Genomic DNA, 5925 nt, shown 5'->3' with positions numbered 1-5925 from the left:
CTGGTTCTCGCCTGGAGTGCGAGCCTTGCCCCGTGCATGGACTTCCGAAGTGATGACGTCAGCGGGAGCAGCCGCTCGGCCGTATCCGGCGGCATGTCACTGTTCCCCGGCCAGACTTGGCGGCAAGTCCCGGGGACGAACAAGCCCATGGAAGTAGGGGCTCAGCGGGAGCAGCCAGTTGGCCTATCCGGCCACATGTCACTGTCCCCCGGCCAGACTTGGCGGCAAGTCCCGGGGAGGAACAAGCCCATGGAAGTAGGAGCTCCGACTTCCAAAGTGATGACGTCAGCGGGAGCAGCCGCTCGGCCGTATCCGGCGGCATGTCACTGTTCCCCGGCCAGACTTGGCGGCAAGTCCCGGGGACGAACAAGCCCATGGAAGTAGGGGCTCAGCGGGAGCAGCCAGTTGGCCTATCCGGCCACATGTCACTGTCCCCCGGCCAGACTTGGCGGCAAGTCCCGGGGAGGAACAAGCCCATGGAAGTAGGAGCTCCGACTTCCAAAGCGATGACGTCAGCGGGAGCAGCCGCTCGGCCGTATCCGGCGGCATGTCACTGTTCCCCGGCCAGACTTGGCGGCAAGTCCCGGGGACGAACAAGCCCATGGAAGTAGGGGCTCAGCGGGAGCAGCCAGTTGGCCTATCCGGCCACATGTCACTGTCCCCCGGCCAGACTTGGCGGCAAGTCCCGGGGAGGAACAAGCCCATGGAAGTAGGAGCTCCGACTTCCAAAGCGATGACGTCAGCGGGAGCAGCCGCTCGGCCGTATCCGGCGGCATGTCACTGTTCCCCGGCCAGACTTGGCGGCAAGTCCCGGGGACGAACAAGCCCATGGAAGTAGGGGCTCAGCGGGAGCAGCCAGTTGGCCTATCCGGCCACATGTCACTGTCCCCCGGCCAGACTTGGCGGCAAGTCCCGGGGAGGAACAAGCCCATGGAAGTAGGAGCTCCGACTTCCAAAGCGATGACGTCAGCGGGAGCAGCCGCTCGGCCGTATCCGGCGGCATGTCACTGTTCCCCGGCCAGACTTGGCGGCAAGTCCCGGGGACGAACAAGCCCATGGAAGTAGGGGCTCAGCGGGAGCAGCCAGTTGGCCTATCCGGCCACATGTCACTGTCCCCCGGCCAGACTTGGCGGCAAGTCCCGGGGAGGAACAAGCCCATGGAAGTAGGAGCTCCTACTTCCAAAGCGATGACGTCAGCGGGAGCAGCCGCTCGGCCGTATCCGGCGGCATGTCACTGTTCCCCGGCCAGACTTGGCGGCAAGTCCCGGGGGACGAACAAGCCCATGGAAGTAGGGGCTCAGCGGGAGCAGCCAGTTGGCCTATCCGGCCACATGTCACTGTCCCCCGGCCAGACTTGGCGGCAAGTCCCGGGGAGGAACAAGCCCATGGAAGTAGGAGCTCCTACTTCCAAAGCGATGACGTCAGCGGGAGCAGCCGCTCGGCCGAATCCGGCGGCATGTCACTGTTCCCCGGCCAGACTTGGCGGCAAGTCCCGGGGGACGAACAAGCCCATGGAAGTAGGGGCTCAGCGGGAGCAGCCAGTTGGCCTATCCGGCCACATGTCACTGTCCCCCGGCCAGACTTGGCGGCAAGTCCCGGGGAGGAACAAGCCCATGGAAGTAGGAGCTCCTACTTCCAAAGCGATGACGTCAGCGGGAGAAGCCGCTCGGCCTATCCGGCCACATGTCACTGTCCCCCGGCCACACTTGGCTATAGGTCCCGGGGAGGAATAATGCCCATGGAAGTAGGAGCTCCTACTTCCAAAGGGGCAAGTCAGCGGGAGCAGCCACTTGGCCTATCCGGCCAAGTTTCACTGTTCCCCGGCCACACTTGGCTGTAGGTCCCGGAGAGGAATAATGCCCATGGAAGTAAGAGCTCCTACCTCCAAAGGGGCAAGTCAGCGGGAGAAGCCACTTGGCCTATCCGGCCACATGTCACTGTCCCCCGGCCAAGCTTGGCTGTAGGTCCCGGGGAGGAATAATGCCCATGGAAGTAGGAGCTCCTACTTCCAAAGGGGCAAGTCAGCGGAAGAAGCCACTAGTTCTATCCGGCCAAGAGTCACTGTTCCCCGGCCTTACTTGGCAGTAGGTCCCGGGGAGGAATAATGCCCATGGAAGTAGGAGCTCCTTCTTCCAAAGGGGCAAGTCAGCGGGAGAAGCCACTTGGCCTATCCGGCCAAGAGTCACTGTTCCCCGGCCACTCTTGGCAGTAGGTCCCGGGGAGGAATAATGCCCATGGAAGTAGGAGCTCCTACTTCCAAAGGGGCAAGTCAGCGGGAGAAGCCACTAGTTCTATCCGGCCAAGAGTCACTGTTCCCCGGCTACACTTGGCAGTAGGTCCCGGGGAGGAATAATGCCCATGGAAGTAGGAGCTACTACCTAAAAAGGGTGAAGACACTTGGCTCTAAGTCCCCGAGAGGTATACTGCCCATGGGAGTAAGAGCTCCTACTTCCAAAGGGGCAAGTCAGCGGGAGAAGCCACTTGGCCTACCCGGCCAAGAGTCACTGTTCCCCGGCCACACTTGGCAGTAGGTCCCGGGGAGGAATAATGCCCATGGAAGTAGGAGCTCCTACTTCCAAAGGGGAAAGTCAGCGGAGAAGCCACTTGGCCTACCCGGCCAAGAGTCACTGTTCCCCGGCCACACTTGGCAGTAGGTCCCGGGGGAGGAATAATGCCCATGGAAGTAGGAGCTCCTACTTCCAAAGGGGCAAGTCAGCGGGAGAAGCCACTTGGCCTATCCGGCCACATGTCACTGTCCCCCGGCCACACTTGGCTGTAGGTCCCGGGGAGGAATAATGCCCATGGAAGTAGGAGCTCCTACTTCCAAAGGGGCAAGTCAGCGGAAGAAGCCACTAGTTCTATCCGGCCAAGAGTCACTGTTCCCCGGCCTTACTTGGCAGTAGGTCCCGGGGAGGAATAATGCCCATGGAAGTAGGAGCTCCTACTTCCAAAGGGGCAAGTCAGCGGGAGAAGCCACTTGGCCTATCCGGCCAAGAGTCACTGTTCCCCGGCCACACTTGGCAATAGGTCCCGGGGAGGAATAATGCCCATGGAAGTAGGAGCTCCTACTTCCAAAGGGGCAAGTCAGCGGGAGAAGCCACTAGTTCTATCCGGCCAAGAGTCACTGTTCCCCGGCTACACTTGGCAGTAGGTCCCGGGGAGGAATAATGCCCATGGAAGTAGGAGCTACTACCTCCAAAGGGTGAAGACACTTGGCTCTAAGTCCCCGAGAGGTATACTGCCCATGGGAGTAAGAGCTCCTACTTCCAAAGGGGCAAGTCAGCGGGAGAAGCCACTTGGCCTACCCGGCCAAGAGTCACTGTTCCCCGGCCACACTTGGCAGTAGGTCCCGGGGAGGAATAATGCCCATGGAAGTAGGAGCTCCTACTTCCAAAGGGGCAAGTCAGCGGGAGAAGCCGCTTGGCCTACCCGGCCAAGAGTCACTGTTCCCCGGCCACACTTGGCAGTAGGTCCCGGGGAGGAATAATGCCCATGGAAGTAGGAGCTCCTACTTCCAAAGGGGCAAGTCAGCGGGAGAAGCCACTTGGCCTATCCGGCCAAGAGTCACTGTTCCCCGGCCACACTTGGCAATAGGTCCCGGGGAGGAATAATGCCCATGGAAGTAGGAGCTCCTACTTCCAAAGGGGCAAGTCAGCGGGAGAAGCCACTAGTTCTATCCGGCCAAGAGTCACTGTTCCCCGGCCACACTTGGCAGTAGGTCCCGGGGAGGAATAATGCCCATGGAAGTAGGAGCTACCACCTCCAAAGGGTGAAGACACTTGGCTCTAAGTCCCCGAGAGGTATACTGCCCATGGGAGTAAGAGCTCCTACTTCCAAAGGGGCAAGTCAGCGGGAGAAGCCACTTGGCCTATCCGGCCAAGAGTCACTGTTCCCCGGCCACACTTGGCAGTAGGTCCCGGAGAGGAATAGTGCCCATGGAAGTAGGAGCTCCTACTTCCAAAGGGGCAAGTCAGCGGGAGAAGCCACTTGGCCTACACGGCCAAGAGTCACTGTTCCCCGGCCACACTTGGCAGTAGGTCCCGGGGAGGAATAATGCCCATGGAAGTAGGAGCTACTACCTCCAAAGGGGCAAGTCAGCGGGAGAAGCCACTTGGCCTATCCGGCCAAGAGTCACTGTTCCCCGGCCACTCTTGGCAGTAGGTCCCGGGGAGGAATAATGCCCATGGAAGTAGGAGCTCCTACCTCCAAAGGGGCAAGTCAGCGGGAGAAGCCACTTGGCCTACCCGGCCAAGAGTCACTGTTCCCCGGCCACACTTGGCAGTAGGTCCCGGGGAGGAATAATGCCCATGGAAGTAAGAGCTCCTACTTCCAAAGGGGCAGGTCAGCGGGAGAAGCCACTTGGCCTATCCGGCCACATGTCACTGTCCCCCGGCCAAGCTTGGCTGTAGGTCCCGGGGAGGAATAATGCCCATGGAAGTAGGAGCTCCTACTTCCAAAGGGGCAAGTCAGCGGGAGAAGCCACTTGGCCTATCCGGCCAAGAGTCACTGTTCCCCGGCCACACTTGGCAGTAGGTCCCGGGGAGGAATAATGCCCATGGAAGTAAGAGCTCCTACTTCCAAAGGGGCAGGTCAGCGGGAGAAGCCACTTGGCCTATCCGGCCACATGTCACTGTCCCCCGGCCAAGCTTGGCTGTAGGTCCCGGGGAGGAATAATGCCCATGGAAGTAGGAGCTCCTACTTCCAAAGGGGCAAGTCAGCGGAAGAAGCCACTAGTTCTATCCGGCCAAGAGTCACTGTTCCCCGGCCACACTTGGCAGTAGGTCCCGGGGAGGAATAATGCCCATGGAAGTAGGAGCTCCTACTTCCAAAGGGGCAAGTCAGCGGGAGAAGCCACTTGGCCTATCCGGCCAAGAGTCACTGTTCCCCGGCCACACTTGGCAGTAGGTCCCGGGGAGGAATAATGCCCATGGAAGTAGGAGCTCCTACTTCCAAAGGGGCAAGTCAGCGGGAGAAGCCACTTGGCCTACCCGGCCAAGAGTCACTGTTCCCCGGCCACACTTGGCAGTAGGTCCCGGGGAGGAATAATGCCCATGGAAGTAGGAGCTCCTACCTCCAAAGGGGCAAGTCAGCGGGAGAAGCCACTTGGCCTATCCGGCCAAGAGTCACTGTTCCCCGGCCACACTTGGCAGTAGGTCCCGGGGAGGAATAATGCCCATGGAAGTAAGAGCTCCTACTTCCAAAGGGGCAAGTCAGCGGGAGAAGCCACTTGGCCTATCCGGCCACATGTCACTGTCCCCCGGCCAAGCTTGGCTGTAGGTCCCGGGGAGGAATAATGCCCATGGAAGTAGGAGCTCCTACTTCCAAAGGGGCAAGTCAGCGGAAGAAGCCACTAGTTCTATCCGGCCAAGAGTCACTGTTCCCCGGCCACACTTGGCAGTAGGTCCCGGGGAGGAATAATGCCCATGGAAGTAGGAGCTCCTACTTCCAAAGGGGCAAGTCAGCGGGAGAAGCCACTTGGCCTATCCGGCCAAGAGTCACTGTTCCCCGGCCACACTTGGCAGTAGGTCCCGGGGAGGAATAATGCCCATGGAAGTAGGAGCTCCTACTTCCAAAGGGGCAAGTCAGCGGGAGAAGCCACTAGTTCTATCCGGCCAAGAGTCACTGTTCCCCGGCAACACTTGGCAGTAGGTCCCGGGGAGGAATAATGCCCATGGAAGTAGGAGCTACTACCTCCAAAGGGTGAAGACACTTGGCTCTAAGTCCCCGAGAGGTATACTGCCCATGGGAGTAAGAGCTCCTACTTCCAAAGGGGCAAGTCAGCGGGAGAAGCCACTTGGCCTATCCGGCCAAGAGTCACTGTTCCCCGGCCACACTTGGCAGTAGGTCCCGGGGAGGAATAATGCCCATGGAAGTAGGAGCTCCTACTTCCAAAGGGGCAAGTCAGCGGGAGAAGCCACTTGGGCT

Source organism: Engystomops pustulosus, unplaced genomic scaffold, assembly GCF_040894005.1.
Source record: "Engystomops pustulosus unplaced genomic scaffold, aEngPut4.maternal MAT_SCAFFOLD_445, whole genome shotgun sequence".
NCBI classification, from domain to species: domain Eukaryota; kingdom Metazoa; phylum Chordata; class Amphibia; order Anura; family Leptodactylidae; genus Engystomops; species Engystomops pustulosus.
The sequence above is the reverse complement of the archived record's forward strand: the minus strand, read 5'-3'. Positions refer to the sequence as shown.